This window comes from Lissotriton helveticus, chromosome 7 (assembly GCF_964261635.1).
Source record: "Lissotriton helveticus chromosome 7, aLisHel1.1, whole genome shotgun sequence".
Lineage (NCBI taxonomy): Eukaryota > Metazoa > Chordata > Amphibia > Caudata > Salamandridae > Lissotriton > Lissotriton helveticus.
Genome location: NC_136068.1, coordinates 1,669,566,404 through 1,669,592,697, shown reverse-complemented (window position 1 = coordinate 1,669,592,697; position 26,294 = coordinate 1,669,566,404). Strand labels below are relative to the sequence as shown.

The following is a 26,294-nucleotide window of genomic DNA, read 5'->3' as shown; positions in this document are numbered from 1 at the left end:
ACCTTGCCTGCTAGTCTGCCTAGCCCCCTGTCCTTTGTGCCCTTTGACTAAGCACTCTGTTAAAACGAAGTATAGAAGCGCAGAGACACTTGTAGATGATAAGTCAAGTAGATTTATTCAGGTAGTAATCCTTCAGGCTCACAGTAACAAGATGATAATAAGATCCTTGGTAAAGCCTGTAGATGCCCCACCAGGAGCAAGGTCCTCTCTGCTCAGCCCATCACACCAACTGAATCTCAGCTACATACAAACCAACCCCAACATTCCAAGTGACCTCACCACAGGCTGAGCAGACAGGCAGAGAACTACAGTGGGGAGACTGCATTAGTAAATAGCACAATACAACACATCTCCCCTTTTAATAATCGAAACATTCAAAAGAAACAGAAGAAGATAAAATCACGAAATAGAAGAAGATAAAATACACGAGTCTGGAATAGAAGCAGATAAAACACAGAAAATACAGAAGTCAGGAAAAGAAGAAAGCGTTAAAACAATATATAATACATCCTTCCCCCACACAAGTCAAGAAAAGAAGAATGCATAAAAACAATATAATACATCCTTCCCCCTTGATAATGATCATAAACACAAAAATGTATCAAGATGGTAAACACACTTTTGACAGAGAGAAGAAGAGGACGCACCACAAAAACAATGTAATACATCCTTACATCCTTCTCCTAAAAAATGATCAAAATCAAAAATAGCAAGAAACCAAAACCGCTGCACAAATCTCAAAAACCAAGGGTAAAATACAATGGCAAAACAAATAGGAGAAGTTACACACACCAGAAGTAACCCCCAACGTGTGTGCCCGTCACACACAGTCTAAGTAATGTGTATAAAACACAAGACAAAACTTTAAAATGTAGGGTATCCCTTAACCCTAACCAAAACTAGGGTATCTTTTAAACCCAAAACAAACTAGGGTAACCTTTAACCCAAAACACTCATGAATCATACAATGAGTACCAATAAACTCAGAAATCCCAAAAACTAAGGGTAAATCTAAACAGATAAGAGAAGTGTGTACCCGTCACACACAGTCCATGTAATCTGTTAAAAACAGTACAAGCCAAACCTAAGTAAATTTAGGGTCTCCCTTAACCCAAAACCAATCCAGAGTAACCTTCAACCCAAGACAGTCTAAAAAAAACAATAAGTAAACCCCAACCCAACACTCAACACTCGCAAGTACTCTATGGGTATGTGTAAACCCAAAACAACTAATTCTGAAAACCAGAAAAAACAGACATGCAAAGCCCAAAAGTGGAACAGACAGAAGACCACCTTAATATCAGAACTATAATTAAAGAAACACTGTAAGATGCCCAGAAGATAACACAAAAGCATATTTTGCATTAAAAGAAAAAAAACATTATGCAACTTTTCACTTTAGAGATAAAAGAGTATAATGATAACATGCTGAGTAAACTAGTTAAAAATTACTCTAGGTGTGCGTGTCACCGTAGATAAGCAGAAAAGATGACACGCTCTGTTTGACCAACAACTGTGTTGCAAAGAAATGCATCTTTGGAAAACTGCAACAGGAACCGGAGGGTAATAAATCACTCAACAGTACCTCAATGAACGTTTTCATTCTCTAAGCACTCCGCTTAACTCAAACCATTGTTCACCAAGAATGGCCATGTAAGAAGAACGAAAACAGAGTAGTTCTCAAGGCTGGGCAAGATTCCAACACTTCTGAGGTGCCGGAACACTCCTAAGAAGGACAACATGGCAGCACTTTATTTACGCTGTCCCGGGTGGATCACAGCACGTCAAGGCAGGAAAGCGTCCTCAAGCAGGCACAACTGTGTGAATAGAATCACGTTAGAATGGCTGGAGAGCTGCCACTCGTGACGATTGTGGGCGCGAGAGAAGACAGCGCGAGCAGCAAAACGCACTTGGTAACGGTCTAACCGTTACGATTCGAAAACCTAAAAATGGTAAAATGCTGACTTTCCTTCCGTTTTTATCGGCGGACAGTACAGTAACAAAACAACACAGCAAACATTGATGTAAGTTTCCTCCTCGAGTGTATTAAACACAGACGTAGACAGGATTCATTTCCAGTAAATACAATGGTTTTTTTTAAATCCAGTAGATGGCAGCAACAATCTTCAGTAATACTCTTCCATTCACTCCCGAACTGCAAATAGATGCTTGACACATTAAGCTGCCACAACGATGCGATCACTAACAACCCAGGCAGATGTGTTCAGAAAATCATTGTGACCGGTGAGATGCCTACTAGTTAGCACAAACAATCCAGTCCCCAAACTCGTAGCGCAGACTATATATCCAACAATACAGTCAAATCCTTAGGGGGAAGTAAGTTTTCTGTGCACATATCACTGCATCCAATGTTGAATAAAGGCAACGGCATCGCTGCTATCTATACTGATGTTAATGCCCAGCACACATCGGTCCTCCACTGGAATGATGAGGCATTAAATTGAAGAGAAAAAAAAAACTTGGTTGAAGTGTATATCACATATCACAGCTGCTAATGCATCAAAGTCAGAGTCAATGCAGGGATAATGTAGCAGAGACAGTCAGTGATATTTCAAAGATAGCAAGCAGGCAAACAGAAACTGGCACAATCTAGTCAAAGGCGACCGTTGACAGGGTCACTGGTGGGGCATATGGGGTGCCTAGTTTCATCCATTCCACTTACTTGAAATCTTTAAGTCTTTAAGTCTCAAATCATTAAATTCTTTTTAAAAGCACTTCTTCTTCTTCTTAATCAGCTTCTTTTACTTCTGTTTCAAAAGTCAAATCCAAACAAGGTAGCTTCATGGGTTCTTTTTAAATCGTCGCCAGTGTTAAAACCAAGTATAGAAGTGCAGAGACACTTGTAGATGATAAGTCAAGTAGATTTATTCAGGTAGTAATCCTTCAGGCTCACAGTAACAAGATGACAATAAGATCCTTGGTAAAGCCTGTAGATGCCCCACCAGGAGCAAGGTCCTCTCTGCTCAGCCCATCAAACCAACTGAATCTCAGCTACATACAAACCAACCCCAACATTCCAAGTGACCTCACCACAGGCTGAGCAGACAGGCAGAGAACTACAGTGGGGAGACTGCATTAGTAAATAGCACATTACAACACACTCCTTCTCCCCTTGTTGGGGAAAGATCCAATATTTATACTCTGGAGTCTCAGCATACCCGCTGAGAGAGTCCACTGCGCCAAGGGAGCCACTCACAGCTGAGGTATGGTATGGCACCCCTTGCCAAAGCACTCCTTCTTCCCTTTTTGGGAAAGGATCCAGTATGTAGGCCTTGGAGTCTCAGAGACCCCTCTGAGAGAGTCCACTGCGTAAAGGGAGCCTCCCGCAACAGAGATAGGTAGTGATACCACTTCCCCTGGGATCACAGCTTACTAGACTTTGGACGTTGCTTTGACTCGTCTACCGGTTTGCGTCCCCGTCGCCCTTCCCCTCCTCTTCCCTTGCATTGTCCTTCACCCGCCCCTCCTCTTTCCCGCCTTCATTACCTATCTACTTCCCCAGCTCCTTCCCCCTCCCCTGAATATTACCCCTTGCTTGCTTTTCCCCTTTTGTATTTGGGCTTATTGTTTATCTTGACCTTACAAGTAACTATGTTGCCATGCTCTAATAACTGTGTAACCTTTGTAACGATGTAACCTGTAACTACGATCTGATGCTCATGTAAAGCGTTCTGATACCTCCGGGTCTAGCCAGCGCTATATAAAACCATTCAAATAAATACAATAAATACATAAAATAAATAAATGTCAGCAGTTGTTTATTAATCCTAAATACTTTAAATTGCCTTATAGCTGCCACCCAAACTATTCTTTGGCCCTAGAATGTCATAGTAAGTGGTTTTCATTGGCAGCGCTGGCAGGGGAAATAGGTGGTGTATTCTGCAGTAACCTCCTGACAAGGGCCCTGTCGCTTAGTTTTTTTTACAATTGAAGCCATCCTGCTAACTTGGCACTTACAAGAATTTCAACTAAAAGGTGAGCACTCCACAACCTTCTGCAGCTGCTATGCTGCAACATTACTTTTCATAGATTTTGCAATGCTATTGTTACTAATAAGCAATCCCCTTAGTGTGAGTTAATGTTTAAAAAATATAAATCACTTTATCCCCAGGACAATATTGATTTGTGTGTATGATGTAATAAATAAGTTACTTACCAGTCCTTGTCATTGCACTAGCTGGTACTCATCCTTGTCATGGTGAATATCATGTGACATGTAACCCACCACTGAAGACAGGCACCTTATAAAAAAGAGAAAATCTGTACTGGATTTTATCCCAAAGTTCACAAATATCCATAATGTTTTTCTGTCTGTTATAAATGAACCCCCTAATTTCAGCTGAGTGTAAGAAGTGTGTGTGAAGCAGTTCCTGCATACACAACGGGTGTGTTTTCCCAAATTGAGGCTCTCTGTATGTATTTTTTTTCTGAGTTTTATATAGCGCTAACTTGACCCGAAGGTATCAGAATGCTTTACATGAGCACCAGTTACATTACAGAAGGACACATTCATTTTGTTCGGCACGGGGAGATTAAGTGATTTGCCCAGTTGAGCATCTTTTGCTGAGAGCCGAACCTCTGCTCTAGCCGTTAAGCTACATCCTCTCCCTCTGTATGTATCCTCTCTGTATGCCTGCATACGCCCCTGAACTGCTATCCTTCCATTACCCATTCTTCGGCCATTGTAAACCAAAATGTATGTGTCTGGTTTGTATTCGTGTAACTCTAGTTGGAGTACCAGGAGTTTTTTGCGTCCACTTCACCTAGAACATTTTTTTGCATATGCACCTTTATCATCTATGTCCATCACAACTGCCTCTTTTGTAGCCTCAACCACCAAGACCTATTTAGTACCTAAGACTCTTTTGGCCATGATACAGCACTCTACTACTCCCTCTGAACTTACAAGGGACCACATGCTTGGATCACAAGTGGCTGATATTTTTCTGGCTGTACATTCCCCCTGCAGAATGCAGAATATGGCTGCTAAGCTGGCCCTTTGCAGACGGCGCCTTGATTCATCTTCCTCGGCGCTCATGGATCTCCACTGGCTGCCAATCGGCCGGCGTATTGACTTGAAGGCACTTTGCCTTGTTTTTAGGGCTCTTCATGGCCAGGGGCCTTCTTCGCTGCAGACGATGTTCTCTTGGTACATTTGCTGCATCCAGTGAAGACAGGATCAGCTTTGTAGGTTAAAGAAGATTTATTCATAAGAACAAGTACAGCTCTCAAACTGCCAGAGTGTCTCTCTGTCAAGCTCCAGTCTCAATTGAGCAGCAAGAGCCCCAACATTCTAATATTGCTAAGCAACTATGACATAGATATGAACAGACTAAAGGAATACTTCTTAAAGGAAAACACTGTACATAAAGTAATACAAACAATAATGTAAATAAACTAAAGAATGCTAAAGCAAAGGATATAACACACCTCCTCTCCTGTGAAAGCAAAAACATTAAGTCACATAGTCATCAAGATATTTTTGAGTAGCTCTCAACCTGGAACTGACTCTAATAGAAGAGTCATTTGAGACATGTTGAGGATCATCCAAAATATTATTGTCAACTGTTAAGTCATTACTTATAGAAAATGCAGTGCTCGAAGAACAGCAAGGAACATTTGAACTTGTATTGTAAAAACTCTCATCAGAGTGGAACAACCGTTCAGAATCAAAAGAAGAACCTGACTTACCACACACAACTCTAGCAACACGTCTGTTGCTCCACCATTTCCCACCTGAAACCATAACAGAATGTTTACCAACTTTAACAATGGTAGTCTCAGGATAACATGTTGAGCCTTTTGCTTTACATGGTCTCCTTATTCTAACTTTATCTCCGATAGAAAAACATTCTTCCTTTACATGTTCACTGTCATCATATCTGATTTTAGACTGAATTTGAGAACTTTCCACCATGTCTCTGACTAAATCCAAATTGAGAGAACTCCCTTCACACCTGGTTTTACTGACCACCCATTCAGGAGATAATTCATTAAAAGACTCTCTCCCACGCAACATGGCAAACGGAGTGACACCTGTAGTGGAGTGAGGAGTATTATTATATGACCACACTCTATCACTCACAACATCTTGTACAGCTTGACCAGAGGAAATGGCAAGTTGGACAGAATCTTTTAAAATGCGGTTCACCCTCCCCACTAAACCATTACCTTGTGGACTGTATAGAGCAGTAGTTAGATGTTTGATTCCAAGATTGTTTAAAAAATCTCTCATGTTGTGTGAGATAAATTGTACCCCATTGTCTGAAATAAGAAAACTAGGGATTCCTTCTGACCTAAATAATTTGGTCAAAAAACTGATAACATTTTCAGTATTGGGATCCTTCATAAATTTGAAAGACACCCATTTAGAGTGATAATCCACAACAGTTAAGATAAACCTAAAACCTTGATTAAGACCTCCAATTGGTCCTAAAAAATCTATACCAAGTTTCACCCAGGGAGTTTCAGGAAATTTAACTGGAGACAAAGGAGAATTGACCGTGCGTAAAGATTTTTCAGCATGTGAGCACTCAACACAATTGCTCAACAATGTTTCTACAGAGACATCCATTCCCGCCCACCAGTAATGCAGCCTTAGTCTTTTCTTCGTACTAGTAATTCCTCCATGCCCCTTGTGAGCCAAAGTAATCACTTTATCTCTGATAGACATTGGGGGAATAAGTAAAGATCCTCTCATGACAAGATTTTCTTCAAGACTCAATTCATCCTTAATTTTAGAAAAAGGAATCATTTCTTTGTCAATTTGATTCTCTCTTGGCCAACCATCAGATATCAACTTCTTCAAAAGAATTTGAGAATTATCTTTTTCTGAAGCACGTAACCAGTCAGATTTAGAGATGACCGCTTCAGTCAACTTTAGACTATCAACCAAACTTACTACAACTTCCTTATCATCAAGAATAGAGTCACCTTCTGAAGTGTTTATAGGACATCTTGATAAAAAATCAGCTTTAAAGTTTTTTTCCTCCAGGAATGTGTCTCATTACAAAATTGAAGTCATATCATTTAGAAAATAGGCGAACCAACCTAGGGCTGGCATTTCTTAAACCCTTGTCATTCCAAATGAAGATGAGAGGTTTGTGATCAGAAATAAGTACAAACTCTCTGCCCCATACATAAGTAGAAAAGTGTTTCACACCCCATACACATGCTAAGGCTTCCTTTTCTATAGTACTGTAGTTTTTTTCTGAAGAAGAAAGTTTTCTAGACGCAAAAGCAATAATATTTTCATCCCCATTATCCAACTGACTAATTATGGCACCTAGACCAGTGTTACTGGCATCAACAGTAATGTAAGAAGTGAGAGCTTCATTAAAAGGTTTTAGTGCAGGAGCAGAAATAATCAAATCTTTTAGTTTTTCAAAAGCTGAATTTTGATCATTACCCCACACAAATTTGATTTTGTTCCTCGTTAAAAGCCTTAAAGGTTCACTGACAAGGGCAAAGTTTTGTACAAACCTTGAATAAAATTCACTCAACCCCAAAATTGACCTCAATTGATCCTTATTAGATGGTTGAGCACACTCTCGAATAGCTTTAAGCAAGTCTTGTTTAGGACTGATGCCTTCTTGTGAAATGACACGACCTAAATATTCCACCTTATCAAGAAGAAATTAGCACTTTTGTTTTTTTACAGTCATACCATGTTTGTTCAAAATACCTAATACTTGATCCAACTTGGCAAGATGCTCTTGAACAGTATTAGTTGAAATTAATATGTCGTCTTGGTATGCCAACACATCCTTAACATTGCCAAAAAGTTGAGACATTAATTTTTGAAAAACTGAAGCCGCTGAGGCCAGGCCAAAGGGTAATCTTAAGAATCTAAAAGGACCAAATGGAGTATTAAAAGCGGTGAGATTCCTAGACTCCTTATTCAGCTCAATTTGATGGTAAGCGGCCCTTAGATCTATCGTAGAGAAAACTTTTGTACCCTTAAGCTGAGCAAGCATATCTTGAATTCGGGGCAAAGGAAAACATTCAATTTGAATACTCTTATTTAAAGACCTGAGATCTATGCAGAGCCTAATTTCGTCACAATTCTTTTTAAGAGCGACGACAATTGGAGAAATCCATAAGGATGAATTGATTTGTTCAATTACACCTTCACTGCATAATTGATCAAGATGTGCTCTAAGTCTATCTCTAATACTTAGAGGAACATGTCTGACCTTGTGGACTACAGGAATGGCATCCGGTTTTAGTATTATTTTATGTTCCTAACCTTTGACTGAACCCAATTTATCAGAAAAGACATCCTGATATTTATTAATAATGGTATCTAAGGAAGAGGGGTCAATGGTAACTGAATTAACATTTTCAGAACGATCTAAAGAAATTGGATTATCAGTACCTGGTCTTAATATAATTTTGAATTTTCCTTGATCTTTCCAACCTAAGATTTTATAACCTTTTTTTAGAAACATAAATCTTAGCATCAATAGTTCTCTCTTCAAAAGTTATATTATCATTAAAAAATCCCATCATTTCAATTTCAAGACCATTAAAAGCTACTGTATGTATGTCAGGAGGTAATAAATCAATTCCAGGCCATTCTTTAAAAAAGAAAACATCTGGAATTAGGGTAACTGGAGATCCAGAATCAAACGTAACTGTGACAAGAATTCTACCTATTTTAACATCACATACTGGATCACCACTATCTGAATCATTTTGTGAACTAATCATGTCCACAGATAGTAAAATTTTGTTTACAGAGTTCTCCTTTGTTATTAAATTCACTTCAGAGGGATTCTCAGTTGCAACGTACATTGTTTTATATTTAAATTTGCAAACTGAAGTAAAATGTCCAATTTTCTTGCAATTGGTGCATTGTTTCTTTAAAGCTGGACAAGTTGGGGAGTTAGCAAGATGAGATTTCGAACCACATCTAAAACATTGAAGAGGCTTGTCGACTTTTTCCATTCACCTATGTTATTTGATTTTTCTTTTTCTCGTTGTAAGGTAGGTTGTAAAGGTTGTTGTTGTGAAACTTTATTGACTGTTTCTGAAATAGAAGGTTTGTTATTGCCAAGTTCTTTAGAAGCTGAAATTGATCTTTCAATACCTCTTGCAATTTCTAAAGGTTCAGTTGTAGGAAGGTGGATATCTGACTATGGTTACCCCCAAACTTTTTGCCTGGTGTTTAGCTGGTTTTTGACATAGTTGGCCTGGGATCCTGATATTCAGGGCCCCAGGCTAATTGCTCTCTCCTTAAAATGGACTCCATGTACCTTAGGTACATACACAATTGGAACTGGTTCACCTTATTGGCCCCTGTAACAGTGTACCCAGGTACCCAGGGCATAGGTGCTTCCAAGGCCTACCAGGGGCTGCAGCATGTATTGTGCCACCCCTGGCCTGGCCTCCATATTTGACACAACTGGCTGATCACTCAGCTGGGGTAAGTCGGTGTAACCACCCCTTACTTAGGTGTAGTATGCCTATACCTAACCTAAAATGGACACATATGTTCCTATCAGCCACTCCTATGGAAGGCCTCATCAATCCTGGAGGCAGAGTGCTTGGAAATATGTGAGATGGTGCTCTGGCATGAGCTGAGCCCGTCTGCAGCTTTCGGAACCATGTCCTTTAGCTGTTTCATGATACTGCCATACCATATACTCTTAAGTGCATTATAATCCTCGCGGTTAAATGCTATCTTAGGTTTGGCTTTATCAAAACATGTCGAGTAAGGTGTCATACGAATTGGAATACTACCCCCTCGCCAGTTCTGGCGATGGGGGTAGCATTCCACCCTTCTAGAGGGGCACAACATGTACCTAACCTGAACCCCGGTTAAAGTTAAACAGAGCGTTAGCATCACAAAATGGATGCTGCCACCACAGACACAAGTCTGACCTCATGCTGCTGGGAGTCCTTCCAGCGAGGGCAGCTTGGACAAAGGGTTTCCTGCCTTGGGAGGTGCTAGCACCACCCCAGACAGGATTTTGTGTATTGGGTAGGACAGGGCTGAATAGAATCAGACATGCCTGGGGCACACAAGGTGTCCCTGTGCATAGGCCAGTTCAAACCAGTGCTGGGGCTTTCCTGCCCCAGTCCTGGCGCGAAACTGGACAAAGGAAAGGGGGTGTAACCACCCCCCTTCCTGGTTCCACCCACAGGAGGGACCTAGTAGGTGATCCGGCCCCCCAGATTCGAATAAGAGTGGGAGCTGTGTCCCGAGACTTCAGATCATCCTGAATCAACTTGAAATAAAGAAGAAGACTGGACTTCGACATTCTGCTGCTCAGAAGATGGAAGAGAATCTCCCTTGTGGCCAAGGAGTGACCACCCTGTGAACACAGGCACCAACCAGCAACTCGACGTCTGCTTTGCCGCCGCCTCCCGCCGGAGCCCGAGCCCAGAGCCTGACAAGACCCAGACTCCCAGACTTCTCACCGCCCGATCCACAGTCCCTGCAAAGAAGGGACCCGTGGAGGCACCGAGAGACGTGGGACCGGACATCTTGGAAGACCCCCAAAAATCTGACTGCGCAGCATCAGAGGCACCCTCGATGCTGTGCTTTGGGGTTTGGGAAGCCCCAACCTCGAGCAGACCTTGCACCGAAGATCAGCCCCCCAGCATCTCCACGATCTGCGTGGGGCCCTTTTGCACTGTGCCACTCGATGCGCCATCCCGTCCACTTGCCACGCGGCTAGTGGCCATCTTGGCGACGAAATCTACAACTTTTACTGCAGGTCTGGTTGCTCCAGACTTGCCCTTGCTCCTGTGAAAAGGAGCACTCGCTCTGACCTTGCTGGTCTGAGTGACAAGCCTTTCTTGATTCCTGTGTGGCTTGCATTAGCCAAGGCCTGTTTGCTTCCATCCGGTTGCCGACACCGCCAACAGCGAGAAGCCTGCGTGGGACAGCTCGTGACCGACTCCTGGACGTCTTCGACCCCTTGTGTCCACGTGGCTGCAGAGAGAAGCTACACCTCGACGCCTGTTTGCACCCGACATCGCCTGGTTCCACTCTGGTTCCACGGTAGTCACTGGCTAGTGACTTCGAACATTGTCCCCTCTGCTTTCAGGTCTTCACGACTTCAGATCCACCCTTGGATCCACCGGAACTCTTCACCTCGAGTCGCCTGCAGCATCTTCAGCTCCAAGCACCATCGACCAGCGTGACGAAACCCGACACTACTTCGACCCTGTGCACCCGCTTCCTGTGGGTGAGGTAACTCAGCTCCGCCGGTGTTGCCACACTGGTACACACCTCTAGGGCCTGTGTCTTAAGTTTCATCCTTCTAGGTCACTCGGAAGGTTCCTTTTTAACTAACTTTGTACTTTTTACGCACCATTGACACTGCATTGGTATTGCGTGCACTTTCCGCACTGCACCCGAGTCCTGCGGGCCTTTCCCGACTTCATCACTGTTAGTCCTGAACAGCTCCAGCGATTCCCCAGGCCCTAGGCCTCTTCACTTTCCTCATAGTGGTTCTTATACCACTATTTTAGTATATGGTTTAGGTGGCCCCTAGGGCTCATCCATATTCGTGCAACTTTTGTGTATTTAAACTGTGTTTTGTTTTAACGCTTGTGCTTCTGTGCTCATAAAGAGTATAGGGTATCTTTGTAGTTAATAAATCTATATATATTTTCAATATATATCTGTGTGGTGTCCTTTCATTTGGTATTCAAGGGGATTGTGTATGGTAAAACAGCTTGCTTCACATGCCTTTACAGAGTTTAGCCTAAGACTGCTTAGTCCATGCTACCCCTAGGATAGCTTGTCTATAAGGTTGACTTTACAACCTGCACCATAAGGGTTGCCTGGCATGGTACAAGGTGATCACTAGAACTAGTGAGCATCATATACCAGGCCAACTTCTCACATCAGTAAGCAAAGGATTTCTACAACAGAGGATTCTCTTTTGAACTTCATTAGGGTGGCAATTAACAACTAGTTGATCTCTCAGGTATTGATCAATAGGACCTTCCAATTCACAAGAAGCAGCTAAGATTCTTAATTCTGCCAAGAAGGTATCAATACTCTCATGTTCCCTTTGTTTCCGAGTATAAAATGTGTGTCTTTCAACAATAATGCTTGGTTCATCAATAAAATGTTTTTCTAACCTAAGGACTGCTTCTGTGTATTCATTCCAATCATCAGAGGGTGGGCGAATAATTTTGGGTTGATGGTCAAAAATTCTCTGACCCTCTGCACCTAAAGCATTATATAACATAGCATTTTTCCTCACTGGCGGAAACTTGATGCCATCAATAGCTATAATATAGCTGTTGAAAGACTTATACCATTGAGTCCATTTTATTTTAGGACAACCTGGTTCTGGAAGGAAAGGAGCAGGAAGAATAGCAGTTTGCATTGCCATAATAAAAATAAAACAAGAGTTGAAAGTAAATATATAAAGATGTAAATAAGAAACAAATCAAAGAACAACAAAGATAAATTGTAAAGTGAAATTTAACTTAGCTGTGCCTGTCATTGTGAAGGCAATGAAGAAAAGTTCAATGAAGTTGCAGCTGTGCACATCAGCAAATGCACAAAGGAGTTGCTGTAGTTGTCAGTGTGAAGAAAACGAGGAAATGATCGAAGTAATAGCTGTGCACATCAGCGAATGTACAATGGAGTTGCTGTGCCTTTCAGCGTGAAGGCAGGGTAATTGTGAATAAAGTTGAAAAATCGTAGCTGTGTACATCAGCGAAAGTACTGTGAAGAACAAGATGTGCGTTAAAGGAGATCTACGAATTAAATTAGTCAGCGGTAGCAAGGCTGTAATTGTGAAGAAAACCAAGTTACGCGTTGATAAAGTTACGCGATGTAAAGTTGAAAGCGGTTGCTAGGCTGCAGGTAACATGGCAGTGACGTTACATTCACGTAACATAGTAGCGTGAAGAACGTAGAGGCGTGATGACGTCGAGGACAAAGGAAGGCTGCGGAAAGAATGGCTTCGCTGAGAAGATTCTTACAGCGCTGGTGAGAGAGGACGTCAGGGAGTTCTGAAATGGACCGGTAGGCGTTGGGGATGAGTTTTAAATGTCGCTTTGAAGTCCGAGGAAACGTGCAAGCAACGAAAGTCAAATTAGCACAGAGGTTGAATAAAATCAAGTAAATTCGAGAGTAGTGGTACGGAGGATATACAGTAAAAATAAAAAGTTTTGAGAGCACGAAATAGGATAGAAGGAGAAAAATAAAACGATGGATAAGTCAATGATTTGAATAGACATTCAAAGATAAGTAAATCTATGAGCCTGCATTATAATCAAAAGAGTTATGAGTTGAAGAAAACAGATGAATGCAGAGAGGCTCCCAATAGAAAGTAAAAATAACTTATCTTAATGACTTATCTTGGTTGAGTCTTGAACTTTCATTAAATTCTTGGGTTTCATTTATGTTGAATGAGTCCTCAGTTCTCAGTCCTCAGTTTATATAAGATGAAGGAATTTTGAAGAGTAGTAGTAGTAGTTGTAGATGAAGAGAGGACACTGTAGTCTGGCAGTTGTAGATAAATCTTGAAAAAGTTGAAAGTCTTTAATTGGATGTGGGTCCAAAGAGGGCTGACTTGACCACCTCGTCACCAGATTTATGCTGCATCCAAGGAAGACAGGATCAGCTTTGTAGGTTAATGAAGATTTATTCATAAGAACAAGTACAGCTCTCAAACTGCCAGAGTGTCTCTCTGTCAAGCTCCAGTCTCAATTGAGCAGCAAGAGCCCCAACATTCTAATATTGCTAAGCAACTATGACATAGATATGAACAGACTAAAATAATACTTCTTAAAGGAAAACACTATACATAAATTAATACAAACAATAATGTAAATAAACTAAAGAATGTTAAAGCAAAGGATATAACAACATTCCTGCCAGATCCCTTCACTCCTATTCCGCCTGTTTGGTGGTTATTCCTAAAATCATGAGGAAGCGGATGGGTGGACGCTCCTTCAGGTTTACCGCAGCTAAGTTGTGGAATGCTGTACCTTTGTCGCTGAGAAGTAAGGAGGACCTTTCCTCCTTTAAAAAAGGATTAAAAACATATCTTTTTCCCAGGTCGCTGTAAAGTTTTTATAGTAGCATAAAGCTGTGTAGGGCTGTTCAAGTCAAGCGCCAGGATACCCTGTGGGCGACAGTTTTGCGCTATATAAGTAGGCCATACAATACAATACAATACAATTCCCTTTGGATCCAAGACAACAAAACCCATTCCACTTCCAGTGGGCGAGACACCTCTTTCAGGCATATTATCTGACCCTTTGCCTGTTGTGTCACTTGTATGTCAATGATATTCAAACCATATTCTCTTTTCGCACATTTACACAGCACATTCAGCCATGCATATCAGATTGTCCTGCTTCAAATCAAGACTGGATGACTCTAAAGTCACTCGTGTGCAATGCCTTCAAAATTGAAGTATTGTATTTCTTGTCATATTAGCAGCCATGTTTGTAATTGACAAAGGCTACTTTCCCCTGAACCTCTGGCATCTGAAATCTTGGTGCTCTGTTCAACTCATCGATTAAAATGGAATCATCAACCAAAGCCTGATATCAGTTGTTGCTCATATAAAAGATTTGCAGCACTGCATTAGCACTCATTAAATCACTAGTAGTCGGTGCTCCAGATTGCTTCAATAGTTTGCTAACATGTCTCTCCCATTACTTTGTTGAACCACTGTCCTAAACGCTGCCATTAGAGCGTTGCCCAGCCTAAACAGGCAATTGCCCACCTTTCCGTACTTTGACCCAGCTGGTATTTGTTAAAACACAGACTACAGACAATGTAATCGAGGTAGCAAATGCCATGGCCCCTAACTACTTCTCTGGCATCCTATCTCGCTATCTCTTCTTGACTCAACCAATCTGCCTCCTATCTCCTTCCCACTGGACCTCTCAGGCACTCCCGACCACCAGTCATTCTACAACCATCTGTCTCCTGGAGTTTACAACGATATAGAAAAGTCATCTCCTGCAAGTTAAAAGATAGAGAATGATTGCAGCCCTCTCATCACACTGACCTTAACATGCACCCATATGCCTGGATGCTTGAATACATTAAAATGGCAAATATAGTAGAAGTATGAACAACGTGTGAGGTACGATTCATCGATAAATTATTGTAATTTATAATTCTGCTGCTCACCACAGCACCAAGACTTTTATTTGTGCCTTCATCATTTATATTGTTAAATATTCACCTATTCGAGGGTCTAGCATTCTGTTTCCCCACAGCTGCTCTTTATAGCACAAAGGCAACTCCATAGCTTTACACTCACCTCAAACCGCTGTTTGGACCCAGGTCTCCCTTGTAATTGTTCCCTGCCATTACTGCGCCTGCATCTGTAAGCATTGTTTTCTCAAGTTTTTATCACTATATTCGGGCACACTCTGCATTTCTGTTGTGTTTCTTCTTTGGTTTCTCTCTGTTTTCCCGCACTGCTTCCACACCCTGCCCTTCTGCCTTCCAGCCAGCCCCTTCATCTCCCAGGACTACTTATGTTGGCTGCTGCGTGGCTCCAGTGAGTAAACCCCCTCCTTTTGCAGGGTCTAACACACCGCTCCCCCCCGCTGCTGCTCCTCATAATGCAGACGCATCGCCTCAACTTCAAGCTAGCCTCAAACTGCTGTTCAGTCCCGAGTCTTCCCTGTAATTGTTGTCTGCCATTGCTGCATCCACATTTGTAATTTTTTCCCTGTTTTACCACATTTTTTTGGTCCTGGGTCTCCCCTGTAATTGTGGTTTGCCATTACTGTGCCCGCATTTGTAAGCATTGTCTCAAGTGTTCTTACTCTGTATTCGGCCCCACTTATAATTTCTGTAGTGTTTCTACTTTTTCTTGCTATTGTACTCATGCCGTTTCTCAGCTCCTGCCCTCCCACCTTCTGGCTAGACCCATTATGGAGGCCGCTGAATGGCTGTGCTGCTGGTGCACATCAAACCTAAGCCCGTTTGTGCTCATCCACTTCTGAACGGCAGTTCTGTTGGCGCCCACCTCCCAAACCCAACAGCCGACCCAGATCAAGCAGCAAAAAACTTCTCCAGATGGATCACTAAGACAGACAACATCAAAGGACTGGCCAAAAGAGTCAGATGGTTCACCGAGGAACTGATATCCACCAAGTACATCAGCTGACAACTAGAAAGGAAGTGGGGCATCAGCAGGAACATAGAAGACGGTGCTGCCTCCAAACCAGCCCTCAAACAGTACCACTGTCTCCTGAATCAAACAAAAATAATGCCCTAGTATAGTGCATGAGGCCAGCTTTACCCGCAGCAAGGAACTCTTCACCATTGTGAAGAAAGTCTCCAATCCTATCACAGCCGAGAATTATATCACACCTTCCCAAGAACTGTGCATCACTCTGGTGGATTTCTCTCATGACATGTTCTCGGCCATCTATGAAAACTCTGAACGCTCCGTCGCCTGCATTATAAACAAGCCCACACCCATGAACATAAACCCAGAACCCCTCTGCACCCAATGGGACCTCCTCGCCAGGCAAGACACCATGTCCATGATGAATTCCATGCACTTGGGAGCACCCACTGACCCCTGCCCCCAACATGTCTTCAACCTTGAAAAACAATCGACAATAAACTCAGAAAGGTCCTGAACACCCGACTCACATCTGCCTCCTTCCCTGAAGCCTAGAAACACACCAAAGGGAAACCACTAATGAAAAAATCCTCTGTCGATCCAACCGAGCCTAAGAACTACCAGCCCATTTCTCTGCTCCTATTTCCAGCCAAGATCCTTCAGAAAGCAATAAATCCATCCACTTCCTGGAGCACCTCAACCTCCTTGTGACACTTTCCAATCCGTATAGTGCAACATAGCACCTAGATCGCCCTGATAGCAGCCACTAATGGCATCAGGGCCCTCTTGTACTGCAGCAAAATCTCAGCCCTTTTCCTTCTGGACCTATCAGCCGCTTTTGACACCGCATTCCAACACAAATTGATCAACAGACTCCATCACATTGGTACCCAGGGACACAACCTCAAATGAATTGCATCATTCCCATTACCAAAGATCCCACAGGATCTGTTTCCCATCATTCATACCAGAGCCCAAGAAGATCATCTGTGGAGTCTCCCAAGGTTTGTCACCCTCTTCAACACATGCATGACTCCCCTGGCACTCTTGATGGAAAAACAGAACAATGGAATCTCATCCACCTGTTTTCACGCCCTCCACATGCTCTACAAGGTCTTCACGGGGCTCCCAGTCAACACCAGAAGGATCATCACATAGTCCCTTGTCACCAGCGGGTCGGACGATGGAAACACTCTTTATGTAGGAATCATGGAAAAGACTTCAGATAATACAGAACACAGCAACAAGACCCATCTTTGACCTCCCCAGAAGGACCCCCCTCACACCCCAACTCAGGTAACTACTCGACTACTGTCACAGAAGAGATGCCAATTTAAGATACTGACCCACACCTACAAAGCACTACAATGAAGGATGAGCATACCTCAACAAATGCCTGACCTTCCACCAACCAATCAGACACCTCCATTCTGCCTACCACTTTCTCGCATACACCCATCAGATCTGCCAAATCAATGGCAGAGGATGCTCCTTCTCACACTTGGCAGCTAAGACATGGAGCTCCCTCCATCTTTACCCAAGGACTTCCCCGTCTCTCCAGCAATTCAGGAGAGAACTTAAGACCTGGTTGTTTGAAAGAGAACCCAACATGCAGCAGCTACAAGCACCTTGAGACCCTCACGAGTGATTTGCCCCACTCTACAAATGTTTGATTGATTGATTGAGTGCTGCTAAATTAAATAAACATGGTTCACCTGAGAGATGAAGCACATGAACAAATGACTGTGGCCACTGCTTACACCTAGACAAAGTTGTTACCCATCCCCCACATCCTGAGAGCCGGACAACAATTTTTGATTTGAAGTAGGGTTGTCTAGTTCCACATTAAAAACCAAATGTGCGATGCCTGTCATCTCCAAGGTAGCCAGAGCAACTGTGAACCTTTGAAAGCTGATTGCTATATCTACGGCCTGATTTAGGGTGGTGCGACTGGTGCAGATGCACCTGGCATTGACCTCAACGGGGGGCACTGAGTTTAGCGATAAAATATGAGAATAAAAGAACCAGCTACACAGTTCCTTGTGTGTCCAGCAGTTTGGCTAATGTCCCTGCTGGATAGAGGTTGAGTTTTGTATAGTGGCAGTTTTGACTCTTGATAAAGTAGCACAGAAGGTTAATATGACTGCTGCAATGAATGTCTACCATACAGTTCAGAGAACTCTGTGGTAGGTGGATAGTTCTGTGGGTTACTGCTTTTGCCACATAGATCCCTTTGTTACTTGCAATAAATAGGTTATAATTCTAACATAGCACAGTAAGCAGATGTTTGACCTGGCATCTTTGGGGTGGCTTCACCTGAATTTTTGCCTACTGAGCTCCTGATTTGCTGACTTAATTTCTTCTGTATTTAGGATTCTGGGCATTTTACCTCTGCTAACCTGTGCTAAAGTGCATATGCTTGTACTCTAAACATGGCAACATAGGCTTATCCACAATTGTTTATTTAATTTACTTATAAGTCCCAAGTAAAGTTCTCTATATGTGCCCAGGGCCTGTACCTTAAATGATACTAGTGAGCCTGCAGCACTGATGTACCACCCACTCAGCAGCCCTTTTAGCCCTGGCTCAATCCTGCCATTGCAATGCCTGTGTGTGAAGTTGTAAACCGCCATTTCATCCTGGCAAATGAAACTACTTGCCAGACCCAAACCTTCCCTTGTGTTACATATAAGTCACCCTTAAGGTAGGCCATAGGCTGCCCTATGGACAGTGTGCAGTGTATTTAAAAGGTAGGACATTTATTCATGAGTTTTACATCTTCTGGTAGTGAAAAACTGCTAAACTCGTTTTTCACTAATGCAAGGCCTATCTCTCTATAGGTTAATATGGGGAGTGCCTTAAAACATCTCTTAAGTGTAATGTGCCATTGGGAGCAGATAGAGAATTGCAGTTTGGTGTCTCTGAACTCACAATTTAAAAACACATCTTTTAAAGTTGGTTTTTAAATTTCAGGTCGGAAAATACCACTTTTGGAAAGTTGGCAGTTTCTTGCATTAACTGCTTTGCCTTTGCCTGTTTCCGAATATATGTCTGGGTCAGGGTGACAGGTGGGTTTTGTGCATTACCTCTAGACAGTCATACAAATGGAGCTGGGGTGTGACATTTGCATCCTAATGGCCCATCGCCAGGCTGATGGGCCTTCTTGAGGTAAATTGGGGGTAGGAGCTGACACCTGCACCTCACTAGGGATGTGCCTGTCCCCACAAAAAGTGCTGCATATCACTCTCTAGTGAGTCTGGAGCAAGGGCAGGAAAAGAAGGGACTTGTGATCTTCAAAGGCTCCCGTAATGTCTTCCCCACTTCCAAGGCACATTTGAGTATAAGTACTGCAACCCTGATGCCACCAGATCAGAACTCTACTGGAACCAAGACCATTCTATATGGAAGGAGAGCTGCTGTGTTGCAGGAGGGACTGCACCTTTGCTATTTGCTCTGCTGGTTTGGCTTGCTGCCTCCTTATTGCTGTGCTATGGGAGGGACTGCCACTTTGTAAGTTGCACTACGGTGTTGGCCTGCTGCGTGCTGCTTCGTGCCTGGGAGTGAGAGGGACTGGACCTGCTCTCTACATTCCTGAACCCGAGATTCTCCAAGAGCTTCCTGTCTAGCCTCCTGTTTTCTGGAGTCTCAGGGACACAAAAGACTTCTTGCAACTCTGCTAGTGCTGTTGGACTCTGCCATCTGTGATTCCTGCCCTTGCCTACGGTGCCCCCTCCATTCATGTGACCTTAGAAGTGGGTTTTCTTCATTATAGCCCCTTTAAATCAATCTTGTGGGCTCTTTACGGCCGGCCAACAGTCCCATTCGATCAGGAACTGGGTTGGTCACCGAAGGATCAACGCATGCGGGGGAAGCTCATCTCTTCACACAGCAGCATCACAGCTCTTGACCACAAGGCCTCCGCACATCTGTCTATGTCACTCAGCAGTTCTTCATGCCCTGCAGAACACTGCCAGTGATGCTCACTGTTCTCCCAGTAAACTCTTTACCTGTGAATGGAACTCTAGGTTCAACTTGAGAAGGTAAAGCTTCTGCGGGACCTGTTTAGAATTGTGTCTGACCCACCCTCCATCGTGGTCAGCTTGATATTTAAGTTTTGGCCTGGTCTAGAATGATATCAAGTAACCTTTTAGCGCTATTGAATTATATGCACTGCTTTCACTTTTAATCTTTAAAAATTCATGTCTCGGCTTCTACTGATTTGACTTTTGTCGTTTTAGTCTAGTTTTACTCAGATAAATATTCTATATTTTCTAAACTGTTTTGGAGTCTCATTGTGGTATTTTTACAGTGTTGCTGTACTCTACGTTTTGCACAAATACTTTACCCAATGCCTTTTAAGTTACGCCTGACAGCCAACAGAGGGTGACCACAGGTTATTTTAGGGTGTGTATCTGACTTATCCTGACGAGAGTGGTAGTCCCTACTCTGATGGGGTGCATACTTCTGTGAACTAGAGACCTCATTTTTAACTGAAGGGAACTGTCATCAAAGAACAGTATGCAAACTGCTTGCTATATGTTACAACGTTAAGTTTTTCCCCAGACTTCTAATGTTGCTAAAAGTTTGTTTGGTTAGAAATTCATTCTTACTAGTAAAGCCTACTCCAACCATTATGGTAAGTTTTTTCTCCTCCAGAGCACTCTTAAAATACACTGCATACTATTAGGGATGACATGTGATTCCTACACCGTGTAATCCTCATTGTCCTACGTAACATTTCCTAGACTGATTTATACATGTGTGATTCTTTATTTCTGTATAATGTGTGTGTACTGTAAGGTGCTCTGGCACCCTGCACTGGCATGAGTACCTCTATTAAACAAATTACCTTCATGTGAGAGAGGGGCAATGGAGAGATGAGGGATACTGATGGAGGGTGGTCTTGAGGGAGTCTGGGAAAAAGGAGGTGGTGGGTAGTGCAAAATGATTGTTGCACTGGGTGCCACTAGTGCTAAGGCAGGCCCTGGCTATATTGCGAGATTGCTATCAGAAATCATGAGTCAAGAGGGATGATTACTGTTTCAAATACATTAAGAATTCAATCTGGAAAATGCTGTGCACATTTAACTTGTAATCCCATGGAAGGGAATACACTTCCTCCTGAAGAGGATCTACAAAAAAAAGCTAGATCCTGAGAACTGCAGCCTAAGTTTAAAGAAAGCCTGATAACATCATGGGAGTAATGAGTGACCATGTTTGAAGGACACAGCTCATGGGAGCTGTATGAGGAGAACCCAGATGCAAGGTCTACTGCGCCCCATGCTTCTCCTTATTGATGTCAGCTTCTAATTAACATGAGGCCTAAAAGTATAGAGGGGCTAACATATTTTTTCAAACATTCTCAATTCACCCAAAACTTTACAAAAGTGAAAAGGCCCATAGATACACCACCATGAAATAGTTTGGAAAGCCAGGTATTACCTATTTTTTAGTAATGCATGTTGTTAGAAACTGGGTTATTGACTGATCAGTAACTCCGAGGCAATGTGTAATGTATTTGTGCAACACTTCCAACAGTAACACAGTGAAAACACACCGCAAAAGGGTCCCACACCAGAATATGTTTTAAAACATATAATAACAATAAACCAATTTGTGAAACAAGAGAAGTGCAGTCTTAATGATTCTAGTAAAAAGTAAAAAGAGTGGCAAAAGGCATAAAGCGCTAACTGTGGATATCTGGTAGTGCCGGACCAAGACAAAGTCACAAGTTCAGGCCGATCACATTGAATCATGGTCTGGCTACAGGGACCCAGTTAGTCCCCATGAACAAAGAACCTTAAATCCTGGCAGACTTAGTATTGCGAGGAAACTTTTCGGAGATGCGTCACACAGCGAAAGTAGTGCAGTGCAAGGTTGTCCATCGTTAGCAAGGATTCCATTGATTAGGGCTTGTGATGTGAAGTCTGGAGTCAAGCATGTACCACACAGTTGGCTCAATGCGTTGGTTTCAAGGAGCTACAAGCCTGCAATGCGGAGTCCAGTGTCATAATTGAGGCTGCCATCAACGAAGGGTGAGAGGGCCTGCACTGCTCAGAATTGTGACCCACAGCAGGGTAGAAGTGTTGGCTTCACTGACAGAGCCAAAAACACAATAGGAGCTCAGAGGGAAGATAGGGCAGATAGGGCAGGGTCGCCCTCCACTCAAACCTAGAACAACAAAAAAAGGCCCTGTCCAGTGGGTGTCGACTGGTGTCAGCAACTACGGAGATAGAACAGTCTGTATGTACTGCTAACTACTCCCAATCCCTACAGTTATGTAAGGACCATTCACTGCACTGCGCCCTGATTAACGTTTTAAAAGAAGGGAAAACCCTTATTCCTTGACAGCAACAAAAAACAAAGAAAAGTCTAAACCATCTAGGTCAAAGACAGGAATCCACATCCACAGTGTTGGACCAAGTCCTACTTAGGAAAAAATGTGCGAGACACAAGTGACCCTTCACGGAAACACCACCAACGGGGTAACTGGTATGAAATTTCCAGACAAGCCCCTGTCTCATCATCGGTAGTCACTTGGTTCTCAAAGAAAAGAGAAAAGACAGTGTCCAAAACAAACAAAAAAGTGTAGCGTACAGTGGAAAGCAGAGAACATCTGCTAGTGACAAACACAACACAACATAAATAAGTGCATAAAACACAGCATCCAATCCCCTTACCCAACTTTATTTTTAGGGAAATGTATGTATGCTGTACCAATAAAAAGGCAGGTAGCTATTCATGCATACCTTGACCTAATGCCAGTGCCGACATGTTTCACTGCCACAAGTCTGTAGGCAGTTTCATCAGGGCTGCACTCTATGCTGCCACTCCACTTATGGACACTTGTTCTGTGTTAACCAGAGCCGACCAAGTTGATCATACCGGCCGCCCCGGGGTTGGGAGAGCTGCAAGCGAACTCCGATCGTGAGGGCTTGCCTTGACTTAGCCTTAGGCTTGTGTCGCTTGCGGCTATGAGGGAGCGCGGGGAAGACTTTGGCCTTTTGTTTAAGTATTGCTGTTAATTGGAGCCCGTGAAGGGGCTCTGATTAACATCAATACTTAAACAAAAGGCCAGAGTCTACCCCGCACTCCCTCATAGCCGCAAGCGACACAAGCCCTCCCCCCGCCTCTTTACCTGCATGCCTCACGACCGCTCCCGTTCATTCGCGCCGCTCGCTTCTTTCAAAGCGGCCGGCGGCACGACGTCCTGACCGTGTGCGGGCTCCACGCGTGGTGGTGCACGCTGAGATCAGGAGCGGTGCGCGCGCGCACCCTAGAGGGAACAGTTTGTGGAGTTTTCTGCACTCCATGTTCCACGGAGCTCGCGGAGTTCCGAAAAACTTCACTCCACAAAGCGGAGTGGAGTATTTTTCCTTGCTCGTGCTCATCAACATTAAGTTGGCGAGCTCAAGCGAGGAAAATACACCTCTCAGCGAGATTTTTTCTCACTCACCAATGTCTAGTTGGCGATCCCGAGTGAGGAAAATCAACCTCCAATGCAGGTGGTCGGATTGCTCAATGCGATTGGTCGCATATGGTTGTGACCTTTCGCATTTAGAAAACTTCTGTTTGCATTGAGAAAGCTGCCTCTCGGTTCGAAAATTTACCCGAGCAGCAAGCAGAAAGATAGCAGCGGCTTCTTGCGTTGCACATAGTGCCGTTGACGATGATTTTCGCACAGGGACAAACACACGGCGTTGAAAATCACCACAAACGCCATGACCCTAATGCACTCCGCCGCTTGCACAACTCCATGTGGCGCGGCAGAGGTTTTTTGTCACTTCGCAGAGTTCCGCGTAGCAGAACTCAACAAACTCTGCCCAGGCTTAGTGAAGGGGCACATTGTTTGATGTAAACAGAACATATTTAGGTGGTACCATAATAGGGATTGCCTGGGTGCCAGTCCATGCTATCCTATGGACTGTCTATCACTTACAGTGTCCTTTAATGGTAAAGGCTACTGTACAGATATATACGGTTTCACTTACATGTCCACACCTTTAATATAATTCACCCTGCCTCCTGGTTTTTTGGAGGCCTTAGTTGAGGGTGGCTGGCTTGTATGAAAAATAGTGCATTGACTTTGCCACACATGGTGAGGGCAAAGTTGAATTTGAGCAGTTTACTGCTTCTGCAGTCTGCAATGGCACACCTGCTGTCAGTAGTTTACTTGGGTCTCTCACAAATAGTGCTTCATGCCCTGGTGACCCCTTTAACACCCATTCACTGGGTACCTGTTGTAAAGATGACAGATGCAGTTTGAAGCTTGTAAGTAGAAGGTTTATTCGCAGCACAGGATAAACAGCTTTACACCATCTGGCCCAGGAACAACTGACTCGCCTATGATTCTTAACTAGAATCATAACAAAGGAACACACAAGGAATTCCAAGTAATAAGCAGAGAAAACAGACTGAGCATAATAAAGCTATTTACAACAGTACCACTGGTACCGTATACATATAAGGGAGATAAAATCCTTTCCCATTTGGGGTTAGCAATTCACACATATCAGTTTTAGGGAGAGAGCACCAGCGCTGGGGCTCAGGCAGCAGGCTCCAGTGCACTCTCAGAGTTGTAAACATCACCATCAGCACTAGGGCACAAAGTGGGGGTGGTGTCTATACAAAAGGGGAACTTTCCTACAGAGGGAACAACAACAGATAACTCTAAAGAAAGTGAGAAAATTGAGTGTGCCCGCTCATGCCTCTCATTCCTTCCCACTGGAACATTCGAGAGAAAGCAATTGTTCTCATGGAAGCAAAAAACCTAAACGTATTATAAATCCTGATCTGAACCACTCTGTCCTTTCAGTATGTCACTAAATTCTCTCCTGTTGGAAATCTGTCTTCTCCTAGAGAGACAGAATGCATTCCACACTCTTGCACTTTGTTGAAGCAGGTCAGCCTTTTAAGCAGGCATTTGCATTCTGCACCATTAAATCACATGATCAATGTTCAACTCGGCCTGTGTTTAGGTTTTATTCAGCTGCTTTATGCTGACCAGCTTTTGGCTTTTTCTGGAATGTTGTGTTGTTAAAATCACATGTAATGCCTGAGAGTATACCATAATACTGCCTTCTGTAAACAAGATATATGTTTGAGTGAGAAACTATCACAGGAGTACTGAACAATGCAATTGATGCATGGACAACAACGATGAACCTTTTACACATGCACAATTAAATACCATGAGAAGTAATTCTACATTAACTTTTTACCTAAGAGGGGGGGGGGGGCGCTAGAGGGCGCCGGGCAAGATGGCCGCGCGCATGTGAGGCTCCGCCAGATCGGGAACAAATCCTTCTAATATCCTGTTCATCCTGCCGTGATTGCTGACCCGGAGCTGCGGGCTTGTGTGTGCGGACCGAGGTGCACGACCTGACGCCGTTTTCTGGCTGTTTCCATCGTGTCCGACGACGTGACCGGCGCTGGGGCCTGCTTGCCGCTCTCTGACAGCGCGGAGCCTGGGAGGAGCTGCTGAGCCCGAGGCCTGACAGGGGAGCTGCGGAGCGGCTGCCGTGGACGGCTAAAGTGGCGAGGAACACCTGCGGAACCCGCGACGGGCTCTGGGAGCCACGTGCAAGACAGTGAGCTACGCCGGTCTCTGCCGGCGGCGGTGAGTGGGGTTGCGGCGCAGGAAAGCCCGGGGCTGCGGAGGTGGTGCTGGGCCGTACTGGGCCGATCCATGCGAGCTGCGGCGGGCGGGGGCGGGGAACGCTCGGGAGAGATAGCGGGGAGAGAGCTAAGAGGTGGCTGAAGTAAGGTGACTGAACACTGCTGGAACCTGACTGTTGCCTGTCATTTGGGTACCAACTCACGGTCTACTCTTGTTGAGGCCTTCCAGTCGCCTGCTTAATCCTACGCGGGGGGACCGAGACGCCTGGAGCTTCCCGCCTGCGACTGTCTGGGAGTGGCGGGCGAGTGCGGCTGCACGTCCTGCATGGCACAGACCCTCTTTGTAATGACAATCTGAGGCTCAATGTGACCTGAAACTGCACGAGCCTATAATTTGCTGGGAGGACAGTGTCACCTTGACTTAATACCGGATATCTCCTGTTTGTGACCTAAGCCGGCGGTGAGGCCTAAGTGTACTCTGGGGGCTGGAGCTGAGACCCTGCTCATACTATTAACATTGTTTACTCTGGGACATCAGGGCACCGCCATAGGAGAAAGGTGCTCTGAGGTTCT

At 43.8% G+C, this 26,294-nt stretch overlaps 1 protein-coding gene across 2 annotated transcripts in view; it reads left to right on the top strand.

Moving 5' to 3' along the window:
- The window catches only part of LOC144767607 (putative methyltransferase DDB_G0268948), a 652,594-nt gene that overhangs the window by 36,745 nt on the left and 589,555 nt on the right, over positions 1-26,294 (top strand). The window lies entirely within an intron of this gene.